This window comes from Protopterus annectens, chromosome 14.part0 (genome assembly GCF_019279795.1).
Source record: "Protopterus annectens isolate FY-2018-M chromosome 14.part0, PAN1.0, whole genome shotgun sequence".
Taxonomy (NCBI): Eukaryota; Metazoa; Chordata; order Ceratodontiformes; family Protopteridae; genus Protopterus; species Protopterus annectens.
Genome location: NC_056748.1, coordinates 175,369,186 through 175,383,006, shown reverse-complemented (window position 1 = coordinate 175,383,006; position 13,821 = coordinate 175,369,186). Strand labels below are relative to the sequence as shown.

At 40.2% G+C, this 13,821-nt stretch overlaps 1 protein-coding gene across 1 annotated transcript in view; it reads left to right on the top strand.

The window, feature by feature from the left end:
* The window catches only part of RC3H1 (ring finger and CCCH-type domains 1), a gene marked incomplete in the record, with an annotated part of 3,590,040 nt that overhangs the window by 2,782,117 nt on the left and 794,102 nt on the right, over positions 1–13,821 (top strand).

Genomic DNA, 13,821 nt, shown 5'->3' with positions numbered 1-13,821 from the left:
GTGTAGGAGCCATGATCTGGCCTTTAGAGAACCTAAGTGGGTATGGTGCAGTGTTTGCGGGTTCATAATGTCTCTGTTAATGAGTTCCATAATGCTGTGCTACATAGCCTTCCAGATAACATTGGTCTGGCTTATAGGGTGAGAGTTTCCAGGACCTGTTGTAGTTCTACCCTTAATCAGTTTATGTTAACATTTGCACTGGGTGTGACGAGGGTGGGCAGGTTTAAGAATAAGTATATTAGAGGGTCAGGCCAGGTTTGAATGTTAGTAGACCATGCCAGATAGGCAGGATTAAGTTGGTTTGTGCATGTGCTGAGGAGGGATGCAGAGTGTATTGTGAAATAGATGCTAAGGATGAAGCCGCCAGGTAACAGGAAAAGAGGAATGCCTAAGATGAGGTTTATGGCTGTGGTGAGAGAGGACATGTAGGTGGATGGTGTGATAGCGCAAGATGCAGAGGCCGGGAAGAAATGATGTACTGTGGCGACCTCTAATGGGAGCATCCGAAAGGAGAAGAAGACGTAGCTCAACCCTTGTGGACTGTGAACACCATTACCGTGTGTCATTCCACAAGTATGTAACCTGTAGAGAGGCTGCATCTGGACAGAGCGTTTAGGTGAGTGGTGACTTCATATGTCAGCTTGTGTATGACACAGCCAGGGACACTGTCCAGTACCATTGCCACTGTGGTGTGTACATTGTTAAAGAGATGTTTTAACTAGAGTGTCTGTGAATCATCAGGTTTTACATTATTCAGGTCTGGAAATGTGGCTCTTGTGTAATGACAGGGTGGTGAAATCCGCATTCAAACTGTCTGACAAGGAATTGGTAATGTCAGTCTGATAAGTGTACTTTGTGACCATTTACATTAACTGTGACCCGATCTGAGATTTCCCCTGTAGATTATGAACAACACTGAAGAAAGCTTTAGTGTTGTCTTTGGAATCCTTGCCATTTTGTATTTTGAAGCTTGCCTTGTATGTTTATTGAGGGATTGTATTTTCCCAATGATACTGACCAGAGAGGTTATCCCTTCTTGGTATGTAACTCTTTTGGTACAACTTCACACCTTCTATTCTATATTTAGTTTATGGCAGGGGTCCATGAGACTAATGCACTTTTACTGTATAACGCAGAATTTCTTGTGTTTGTGATAGCACGGTCCATGCAACCTTGTAGGTGAACAGTGTGCATTAATAAAGGATTATGCAGCTGGGACAGTGTTAACCTTAGTAATGCAAACCAATGACAGATAGCAACAACAGCATCACCCGCAGCACAGTGTCAACCCGTGCCATACACACACGTGTACTCAAGTTCCAAAATGTGTGTAGTACAATGCATACTGGCCACCAATAGAAAGTATGGAGGGTTAACACTGGTCAGTACAGGGCATGCCACCCTGCCCATGTGTCCAATATGCACGTACATGCAGACAGTGCCACCTCCACCATGTTCACAAATGTACACCTGCAGACCTGTGCTGCACACACCCCACACTTAACACATGCTGATACAGCTACACACATCAGCCAAGTGGCACATGGGCAAACAAAACACAATTGGAATAAACACTGGTGGAAACAATACAACATTGCTAATGACAGCTTTAATGCATCATGCCTGCTCAGCTACACCTTCAAGGATATCATTACACTTTACTGCTGACAACATGCTACACATTCAACGATCGCTATACTTTATTAAAGTCACCCTGTGCATCAGCACCATGTTAGCCTGTTCCTGCATTAATGTTACAGATGACAGGATGTGGCACAGGTTTCATCATATGCACAGGGTGTGTTGTTGGTTTGCCAGAGGCCTACACTGGGCCATACAATCGACATGTGTGTGTGAGGGCCATGAGTACTGTTATGGGCCAATGTTGATGTAATGTATGCAGGTATGTGTTTGCCCTAGGTTTCTGGTTTATGTCTGTGTGTCTGCATACAAGCAGTTCCACCATGTGGCTGCCATATACGGGGATTTGTGAGACAGCTACAGACTGTACCTGGCAGGCTTTACAGATCACTGTCTCTGGCCATGGGTATGGAACCTGTGCCAGGCAAGGGTGCTACAGACAGTATCAGGTACTAATCCAGACTGGGTACTATCTGAAGAGGTTGACATATGTCCACTGGATCCAGTTCCCTGCTGGGACTGGTCAGAGCCACGTGCACGTGGTCTTCTAGGACGGTCTATGGACAGCTCCCCAACATTGCTGGGGCTGGTACTGGCACTACGGGAGCGGCTGTGACTTGCTGGACGTCCACGGCGACCTCCAGCTGCTGATGTTGCTGGCATACGTCCCCGTCAACATCTCAACTGTCCCGCACTGCCCTGACACATGGACATGACATTGTGGAGGACATCCAATGTCTCACCCCAACGTCTATCAATGACCTCAGTGTAATTACGTATGGCACCTGCTAGGTCACTGATACTGTCATTTACAGAGGTGTTATGAGTCCTCTGTGCCCTTAGTGCCTGTCTGGTGTACCGCTCCATTCGTGTCTGTGCCTCCATGACAGCCTGGAACAACATGCGTGTGGTAGAAAGAGGTGTGGCACATCTGCCAGGGGCATGATGACCAGCAGTGCTCTGACGAGAACCCCTGGGCATCTGCCTATGTGGTACCGTTCCAGACATCTGACTATGGCTGCTGTGTCCTGATACATGTGACATGTCCTGGCCAGTGCCAACCGTACACTGTCCCTCAGCTAAGGGCAGTGGTGATGATGGATGTACAGGCAGTATGACTGTGTGCATGGATGGGGTGGAGAATTGTGTACTGTCAATTGGTGGCCCAACAACAGACCCTGACAAACCTGCCTGTGCCTCAACACACCTATCCTCATGAACACTGTCTGTCTCAGTGACATCAAGTTCCCTGCTGTACTGAACCAGCCCCACCTCAGCACCTGTGAGAGGAAAACGGGAATCACACATTAAGACCTGAACTTGATGTCAGACCACATGCACACATGCACACACACAAAAATACACTCCTCCCTAAAGCAGACACACACAATACCAGCAATCTCAGAACATACACAATAGCAGGTTATGGTGAGGTACAGTATCACAAGCAAAACAGTCATATCACATATGTCAGCATGCAGGACATGTGTTGCTCAACAGCATGCAGTGCAAGTGTAGACAGTCCTTGTTACTAACAGTATACATGGCTTTGATGCATGTGTTTTGTTGTTAGGTGATGCGCCTCCCCCTGGAACACAATGCATACATGGACACAACATTGCTGTGCAGGTATTCAAAACTCAATAGCATCACAAGACATATATGTGTCAGTTGTGCAAATGGTGATTGGTATGCATATTGTTTAGTGGTGCATATGTGTGCACACACACACAACATTAAGGTGTATAGCAAGGTGTATAGCAATGAAAGATATGTGTAGTACTGTGGTTACAATAACTGGATGCAGTATAGTACCATAGGCCATCATCAGGAAGCATCATGTGGTCACTCAAGGCTACAAATGTTTCCCAAACCAGCACTACTCATGCTGTACTGGAACTGTACTACCTTGGCTAAATTCACCATTGCACAACCAGTTGTTACATGAGTTTGTAAGGAGGCCTATAAGGGGCATTCCCTGACATGAATGTGTTGCAGAGTGTTTAAATGCCCCGTGATTGGCCTCTACCCCTCAGGTATATTATGTGTAATGTGTGGATGAGATTTTGGATACTGGAGTGTGTCTTTACAGAGGGTTTGGGAATTCTGTATGTGTAACATGTTAAAATGCTCTGTGTATGACATAGATGTATATGTTATGTGCATGTTGAGTATCAACTGTGCCTGTCCAATGGTCACTACAGTCTAGCCACATTTGTTTGAGATGGTCTGGGTATTGCATGTGTTTGAGGCAGCTAATCACATTAGTGAGATGTGCGTGGTCTTACACCAAACATGCACAGCATGCATTATGGGTAGGTGTGTTATATGTGTACATGGCCTACACCTTAACTATGACATGCACTTTTTATTTACAATAATAAATGTAGAACACACTCACCAGCATCTGTCAGCTGCCTTGATGTCACCCCAGGGGGACCTACATAGAGATGAGACAGTTTGTCAGTGGCCACAACTGTGGCATTGCTACTGTGTGTTTGCAATCTTACAGTACAACAACAGTTTACATTCATAGGGCTACAGATTATGTTCCAAATGATAAGTATTGCACAACAACAGGCTCCACATCTTTTAATGACACACTCCACATCTCACATATGCATGATCTACCAATACAGATAACAGTAGTCTACAGATGTGCCATGTTACCTGCATGCTCCATGTGTGCTTGCTGGGTGGCTCCAACCTCCATTATGGTGTATGTCTGCTGCTGTTGTTGTTGGGCAGGTGCCACCAGGCTCAGGAGCAGCTCCTCCACTCTGATGAGGGGGGGGGTGGATATTAACACCACCTCCTGTTGCAAGCTGTTGTCTCCGCACATCAGCAGCACGCTGACAGACATGTCTGAGAAGATCACTGCAGTGGTGGCGTACCTGATCATATGTCTGGTTATGCAGGCCTACTTCATTTACCTTGAGGACAACATCTTGCCACATTGCAGTATGCCCCTGCTGGTCCTGGCTGGTTCGTGAGAACATGAGACTGTAGTGCTGAATCATACTGGTAGTAATTATGTCATCTTCATCACTACCGTAAGTGAGGTTCCTGCGATGTGCCATGATCCCTGGAAGACATAAATACGAAAATATGTATGAGCAAGTCATTTGGCACATTTAACATTATACAGTACAGATTTCACTGAACTGCCTTATATAGCAACCTGTTAGCTAACCAAGAGTGAAACACTTTAACTGCCACTTATTACTGCTCACCCCACAACTGCTTGGAAGTGCCTGGCTCACTCTCAGTTTAATGAACCATGTTCTGCACAGCAACAAAATAAAATTACTATATAAGACTATACAAGAGTACCCGGCGCACTGTATGCAACACGATGCACCACCTAGCCACAGCAGATATACATCAAGCTGATGTGTAAAGAAATATATCATCCATCACAATGAGTGTAAGGTCCAGTAAATGTATTACTATTATACCACACAACTTGTTAATGGCAAACCCGTGTCCAAAATATGTGCACAATTGGGAATATAGGTCACATACTGCTGTAGTACACTATGAATGTTACTAGATACTCAGTCATATGTTTTACCACACATATGTCAAAGGACATGTTGCAGACATACCCACACACACATCAGACATAATTACAGGACACAAGGTATGACAACCCAGATAAGCTTTCAGTGTGTACTATACAGTACTGTGTGTCAGTACTTACACAACCTTAATCTTGAGAAATGTAATCTGTGATGAATACAGGGACCACACAAAACAGTGGATGCAAGCAATGTGGACATACACCATACTTTGCTGTACAGGCCCAGAGCTTCATGTAGTACTACAGTACACACAGGATTTGGATTCAGCATCTCTACCAGTCAATAATCATAGATGTAGTGCTTTAGCCTCCAATGACACACCCTAGTTAAAACCAAGGGACTTAATCACACTGTATGCAATAGCACTTTTTCTGCCTAGCATAGCACTTATAAAATCGTTAATACCTGGATTCCTGGTGGAATCAGTTAAAATCTGCCACTTGCTTTCTTTACAGGCCAGTCTTGTTTTCCAATCCCCTCCAAAAGGAATTTCCTTCACCTCATCTATTATCATAAAGGAGAATGTGTGTCCCTCACCATATTCCTTGATGTGTCTGTATAGGGCATTTTTACTATCCATTTTCCTAATTTTATAATAATGCTCATAAATACGTTTCTTTAACTCTCTTTCTGTTTTGCCTATATAATAGGCTGGACATTTTTTGCACAGAGCTAAATATACTATGTGCTTGGTGCTGCAATTTCCACCTATGCTCCTAATTTTACTGTGATTAATGTCATTCAAAACAATATCACTGTTGGTGTTTATATGTGTACATTGTTTGCATCTTCCGCACTTTCTGGTGAAAACCTTGTCTTTATTATTGTTTCTGCCTTTCCCTAACTTGGAATGTTCCAGTAATCTTTTTATGTTGGGACCAGTTTTGTATACTATCTTAGGTTCCTCACCCAGTATATTTTTGTTGACATCTGATACTGTGATAATGTCCCAATATTTCTTTATAATGTCCTTAATCTTGGTGCTGTGAGGGGTATAGGTCAGAACACACACTCTACCCATATTTGCTTTCTGCAAGTTGGCGTTAATCTCTTTATCAAGACCTAGCAGTGGTTTGTATTTTATTCCCCATTGGGATTTGACAAATTCAATGGTGTCACTAATCATGTTGCTGGGATATCCTCTCCTTTCAAATAAATCTGCTAACAGAACCATTTCTCCTTCCATGAATTCTCTAGTTGATGACATTCTAGCACATCTAATGCACTGTCCCTTCATAATATTTTTGAAAATGTGTGGTGGATGTTCACTTCCAAAAATAGATAATCATTAGAGAATGTGCTTTTCTATGTATCTTGGATGTAAAACCTTCCTCATTGGAACCTATGAACACATCCAAATATGAAATACCTGAGTTATTTGTTTCATAGGTAAATTTCAAAAAATTGGTAGTTTCGTTGATGTATTCAATAAATTGTGGTATTGTCTCGTTGGGTCCCTTCCACAGAATGAATATATCGTCCAGAAATCTTACATAGAAGGTGATGTAGCTGGAGAATGCACAGTTGGTAATGAATTCATTCTCCCAATCAGACATAACCAAGTTTGCAAATATTGGGGCACAAGATGCGCCCATAGCAACTCCCTTGCTTTGTCTGAAAAATTCACCCTCGAAAGTAAGATAATTGTGATCCAACACTAGGCCCATCATATCCATGATTAGATTTATTTTATCCCAGGTCAATGTAGAAAACTTTCTAAGACTCCTGGCAAATCCCTCTAGTCCCTCGTCCTTAGGAATACATGAAAATAAGTCACATACATCAATGGTGATGAATGTACATTGTTCTGTCCATTTGTCAGGACTGAGTTTACTCAAGAAATCCCATGAGTCTTTGATGATGAATGGTACATGTGTATAAATATGTTTCGTCCATCTATCGATCGTTACTCCTATGTTATATGTTTTGACTTTGAACCTGAGATGATGGGTCTGAAGGGTGGTTTGGTCAGAGACTTATGAATTTTCGGTATTCCTATTATGCAAGCCATCACTGGATGATCCACTTTTAGAAACCTATATACTTCTTCTGTGATGCGGTTATCAATAAAGTATTCTTCCAAAGCTATGTCAATTCTTCTAAAACCTTGGTTAATTTGATTGATTGAAACCTGTTGGTAATTCCCAGAATGGTATAAAATATGGTATATCTCAGTGATATAATCTTTTTGGGGATAAATAACTGCCCCTCCCCTTGTCGGGTTTCATTATTCTTACGTCTTTTTTATACATATATTCATTCAGTACCGCTCTTTCTTCTTTGGAGATGTTATCTTTTGTTAATTCCTGTTTTTCCGATATTCTCTTGTGATTTCATGGTTGAGTAGATACAGTTCTTTACATATCATTTGTTCAAATACATTCACTTGTGAATTGTACTGAGCTATAAATGTACTTTTTCTTTTTAATTCAGTGGGTATGTATGTGGCCTCATCATCCTTTCCTTTTTCAAATAGTAGAGCCAGGTTAAGTCTGCGACTATATAATTTGATTTCTTTTATATGATCTACTAGATTGAATTTCTGTGTAGGGATGAATTTGGTTCCTTTGCATAAAAGGGAACATAATTCTTCATGAATAGGAACATCTGTGTAGTTGTACACGTTGAAGCCTTTATAGTGCGTGATACTAGGTTTTTCTTTTTCTAATTCTGATGTATCTACCTCCTGTATGTCTATTTTCACAGTTTCATCATGTCCATTATTTGAATTTTCATTGTTGATGTTGAAGGGAGATGGGACCACGTCAATCTCTCTAGAGGGAACTAAAATGGCAGGAGGAGAGACAGTAGAACCTCCAACTGTCGTTCTAAACTGACAAACTCTGGATTTTACTTGTATTTTCTGCTGCTCTGGTAATTTGTTTTTCCATAATTTTGATGGTGTCTTCCTCCTGAAAATTTTCCTGTCTGTCCACCTGTCTTCTACCTCTTACATGTGTATATCCTTCATCTAATCTTTCTTTCCTATCTTGTGGCCAAACATATACCTTACAAGTTCTATATAGCTCCATACCACGCTCTAATTTTTTGTTTTTCCTTCGGAAAATATTTTCCGCTGTGGTTTCTGCCATTTGGAATTGTTTGTGGTATAAATCATACCACTGTTCAAATGCAGGGTTACATAAAATAAATTCATTAACATGCTCTACTTCATCAATGAGTACATTCAACTTATCCTCGTAACACTTCAATAACAAATTCATAACAAATGCCAAAATCATCAAACAAACTGTTGAAAGCTGAAATTGTACTCTCATTGTATTCTAGGCCCATAGGTAGTTTGAAAAACCTAATCCCTTTGGGAACTACCTTGAATTAATGCATTGCTTCAAATAAGCTTTATCAACTTTAATATTCTGTATTTGTATTAAAATGTTTCCCATTTTGTATATACTACTTTTGATGGATTCATTTTGATCATCATCCCCATATTTTTGTTAATAACATTATCATGATGTTGAAACATTTCATTAGAGTGTGATGGATCAAAAGCATAATCATTTTGAGAAACTTATTAAGCGTGGAATAATTATTATCAACATGTTTTCCTTGTGTAACTCTCTTGTTTCTCACAGTATTTTCATTGTGTAACAAGTTAGAATTACTAGGTATAGTACATTGAGTTTTAGTATTTGGCATACATGCCATAGCAGAATAGGTTTTTGGGGGTGCATGTTTCGCTTGGCCCTCTATAGTCCATTTCAGCTCTACTGTGAAAAAGCTGAAATCGAAGGTAAAGTCCTTTTCAGGTATCGATAGGTCATCAACGCCTTGGGTTCATATCTATATTGCCCGTTCTGTGTGATGACCCTGTTTGATTTAAACACCCCTGTCCATTGGGTATTTCAACATTGGTATCCACTGTCAATATCAAGTCATTCTCGCTGTTATCCTGAATCCTGGGTATGTCCTTGTGGGAAGATGTTCGTTCATGTTTACCGTTAATATGTGTAGATTTAACAATCGAAGTGACTAATTCCGTGAGCTTGCTGACATCTTGGTGTAATCTGGCTACTTCAGCCCTTAAAAGTAGAATTTCTTCACCATCCAATACAGCCGACGCCCCAACCACTGCTTCCGCCATCACTGTAAGGCAACTAATAAGGTTGTGCAAGAACAAACAACTGATAAAATATAATCAAATCCTGCAGATAGACTAGTGGTGGACCGTAGCTGGGATAGCTACTAAAGTTAAAAAATGACACGGATATATGAAACTTGAATTATGTCACTGATGAAACAGAACGAAAAAAGATGAAAAAACACTCCTTTTAAATCCACAGAAACCTCACTGCTTCGCCGAATTGGCAAGATGTTGAACTAAAGTGCAACAAAAAGACTGTTACACACTGATGTTTAGCAGTTCAAAAGTAAAGTAGGACTAAATCTGTTTATATCCCAGGCATATACATTCCTATAACTCTTCCAAATGATACAAAGTAACTTGAACACAACTCACAACAGTCTGTGTGGGGAGACCACAACAAGCATAAAAAGTACCTTAGAATGTTTGTAAAAGCTGATGAAATGTTGTAGAGCAAATGCCTGGTTGCTCAGGAAGTCCTGACTATCCGTTTAGCTTGTGGTAGAAAACCCAATCCAATACTTTGTAGTTAGAAAAACACAAGAAGCTTCCTTTGCAAACTCAATAGTTCCAGACTTGCAGGAAGCAAATGAAGCACTAGCACAATTGCTATGTAAACAAACTCAAGTCCACTGATGTTTGTTTACAGTGTTAAAGTAAAAGTAGTTAAAATCTGTTATGTATATTATATATGCATATTCCTCCTTGCAAATCCAAATCCAAGGCAAAGTGAACAACACACACAGTCTGTGTGGGGAGACCACAACAACCATAACATAACCTTAGAATTAGCCAAAAATGTATGAAAGCTGAAATGTTTAAGAAATGCCTGCCTGGGGAGAGTCTGGAAGTCCCGTTTAGCTTTGTGTAGAAAACCCAATCCAATCAATTTGTAGTTAGAAAAACAAAGAAGCTTTCCCTGGCAAACTCAATAGTTCCAGAAAGCAAATGAAGCACTAGCACAATTGCTATGTAAACAAACTCAAGTTCCAAACTCATAGGAAGCAAAAAGGCTGTAGACTGAAAATAAATCCTTTATTACAACGATAGCATTCCTTAAGCACTAGTTGAGCGCTTTCATCTGCACCATCGCAGACTTCATCAGAACTAGTGCAAAACATTTAATTAACTCATTTAAAAACAGTTTTTGGCGCCAAAACTTTGTTACTCAATTTAAAGAAACAGTACTCCATTTGTAACATAACTAATATTGGACCTATATAAAAAAACATATAAATCTAGGTGATTTATGTATATACATACCAAAAGTAAATACAAATGTATATATAATTATAAATATTGATTTTAAAAGTCACTAAAAATAATTGTTCATATGGTATTGTGATTGAAATACTAAAACATGAATTAAATTCACTATGTGCACTTACATTTCATCAAATATTGCAGCCATAAAAATATTATATATCAAGAATTAAAAATGGTTTTATACTTTTGAACTTCTAAACATCAGTGTATAACAGTGTATGAGTTTGGAACTTCTGAGTTTGTTTACATAGCAATTGTGCTAGTGCTTCATTTGCTTCCTGCAAGTCTGGAACTATTGAGTTTGCAAAGGGAAGCTTCTTGTGTTTTTCTAACTACAAAGTATTGGATTGGGTTTTCTCTACCACAAGCTAAACGGATAGTCAGGACTTCCTGAGCAACCAGGCATTTGCTCTACAACATTTCATCAGCTTTTACAAACATTCTAAGGTACTTTTTATGCTTGTTGTGGTCTCTCCACACAGACTGTTGTGAGTTGTGTTCAAGTTACTTTGCATCATTTGGAAGAGTTATAGGAATGTATATGCCTGGGATATAAACAGATTTAGTCCTACTTTACTTTTGAACTGCTAAACATCAGTGTGTAACAGTCTTTTGTTACACTTTAGTTCAACATCTTGCCAATTCGGCGAAGCAGTGAGGTTTCTGTGGATTTAAAAGGAGTGTTTTTTCATCTTTTTTTCGTTCTGTTTTATCAGTGACATAATTCAAGTTTCATATATCCGTGTCATTTTTTTGAACTTTAGTAGCTATCCCAGCTACGGTCCACCACTAGTCTATCTGCAGGATCTGATTATATTTTATCAGTTGTTTGTTCTTGCACAACCTTATTAGTTGCCAAATAGGACATATGTCCCAACAAATGTTTTGAGATTAGACATACCCATTGAGGTGTGGAATTGCATTTTTTATGCACATACAGTAGGGTGGAAAAGGATAGCTCAATTAACAACTTATATAGCCTTCTAGTTTTCACTATATTCCTATTAGCTGCAGTTATATGTCACTTACATGTATTATTACACTACCCAATGCCCTTATATTGTGCAATTGGATTTTGCTAGATCATTATATACATGAGCTGTATCTTGCATACAAACTGTCCAAGATGCAGATGTTACTGCTACATATTTTGAAAGTTGCTCATACACACTACTGCTAAGATGGTACACTGACAGCTCTACTTTCATATAATTGTCTAGATATGTTCAGGTGAAAGTATCAGTTATATGTTAACAGCTCCCTACATTTCTGGCAGCACACTGGCATTTCTGGGGAACAAAATATCAAGCTACTCATGTGCCAGATTAACCTGTACATGCTGGGCATGAACCAACAGTTGAGGGCTGTAAATATGCATAGAAGCTACTGGCACTCCCTTTATCCACGTTATATGGGCCTACCCAAGTGTGGGTTAACACTGCTTAATACAACAGTACTATTTGTAAAATGCAACAATACAACAACATATCAAAGAAAATGACACAGACGCACTCCAGGAATTATACTTTTATTAAAGGATTATTACACCTTATTTATTGGGTTAAAACACTTTTTGAAGGCTCTCTCATTTATTTTATATAACAGTACATGCAGAATAATTACTAACCTGCCTGATGCCGCAGCCTTTGCAGCCTATCTTCATGGGCTTGCTGATTCATAGCCTGGACACCTGCAGCTGTGAAGTAAATGCAGTGATATTGAGACATACCTATCCATAGTATAGATAAGCATAGCAATTCTTAACTACTTAATACAATGGCTACTTACTCAGTACTGGGGCATTTGCCATCCCACGGGCCTCCTGGATCCACTGGTCCAGTTGATCCTCCTTACGTCACTTCAGGTCAGAGTAATGGTGCCTGACCTGCTCACCAGTCCGAGGAACACCAGTGGCACTGGTGAGATCATGAGCTAAACAGTTCCAGGCCTACGTTTTGTATTGGGTGCCCTGGTCCTGGCCCTGCAGGAGTTTTTCCTCATGATTGTGGACAAGGAGCCAAACCATTACTTTGGTCTCCTCAATGCCCCAACGTTGCGCTCAAAATTGAGTGCCTTCTCCAACACCGGCCATGCTGACTGCAGAAGGGAGCTACAGCCAGTTATGGCAGGTATTCCCACCTGTGAAGCTTAAATATGCCTCATTTCCTGCACTTATTTGTGATTGGCCAGTTTTGAAAAAACTCAGATGTAGGCACACCTGCTTAGCTGATGTTAGCAATGTTTAATATTCCTTCGATAGATATGTGTCTGTTGAAAGTGCATGGTTATGAAATGCTGTCATGGCTTAGTGGTTATGTACTGTGACTATAGTGCACAGTATCCCGAGTTCGAGCCCTGTCACTGCTTTTTATTTTCCTACTGGCCAGACCTGAACAGTTAAGGTGCAGTAAAGGAGGTGTGGCCGTGTTTAGCCGACTTTGCTCAACTTTGCCCGACTTTGCTCAGCGTTGCCCGACATTGCGCTGGTTAGCGTGGTGCGCAGCTATGCGCAAACATGTTCTGGTTGCACTAGTTGGCTCGATGCGCAGCTCCTGGCAAAGACATTGCACTAGTTGACGCAGTGCTCAGCTACGAGCAATTAAATATAAATATGCTCAATACTGGTAAAATATGCTTAGCAGTGCTTTACATTGCTTAAAATAAGTTACTCATGCATCAGTATGCATAACCATTTCACCTTCCTAGATATATATATATATATATATATATATATATATATGTATATGTATATATATAAAATTCGTTCACTACTACATATAACATTTTCAATGCTTTTTACAAAACTTTAAATAATAAATGTCAGGAAATATTTTTGTGTACAGATTTCCAACAGAAAGTGGAACGTGTAGTGGTGGGACTCGAACCGGTTAATGCCTCCTCTTTGTGCGAAGGCTCTAACCACTACGCTATCGCTATTTCGCTTAATTTGCATATATTTTTTTTATCATCATCTTTGGTGTCTAACTGTAGCTAAGCAATGGGCAAACCCGCGCAAATACGGGCAACTATATCGGAAATGAAAAAAAAAATCATTTCTTTTACTTTTTATATTTGTACGGGGTTTAATATATGGGGGAGTGTAGTGTTTGAATGTACACATGTGAGTGGACTTGCTCATGTAACTAGAAATTTCCCGAGTTTCAAAATTGCAGGGGCATGGATTTTTGGACTGCTCGGCAGTCCGACATGCCCCCTACACTCGTC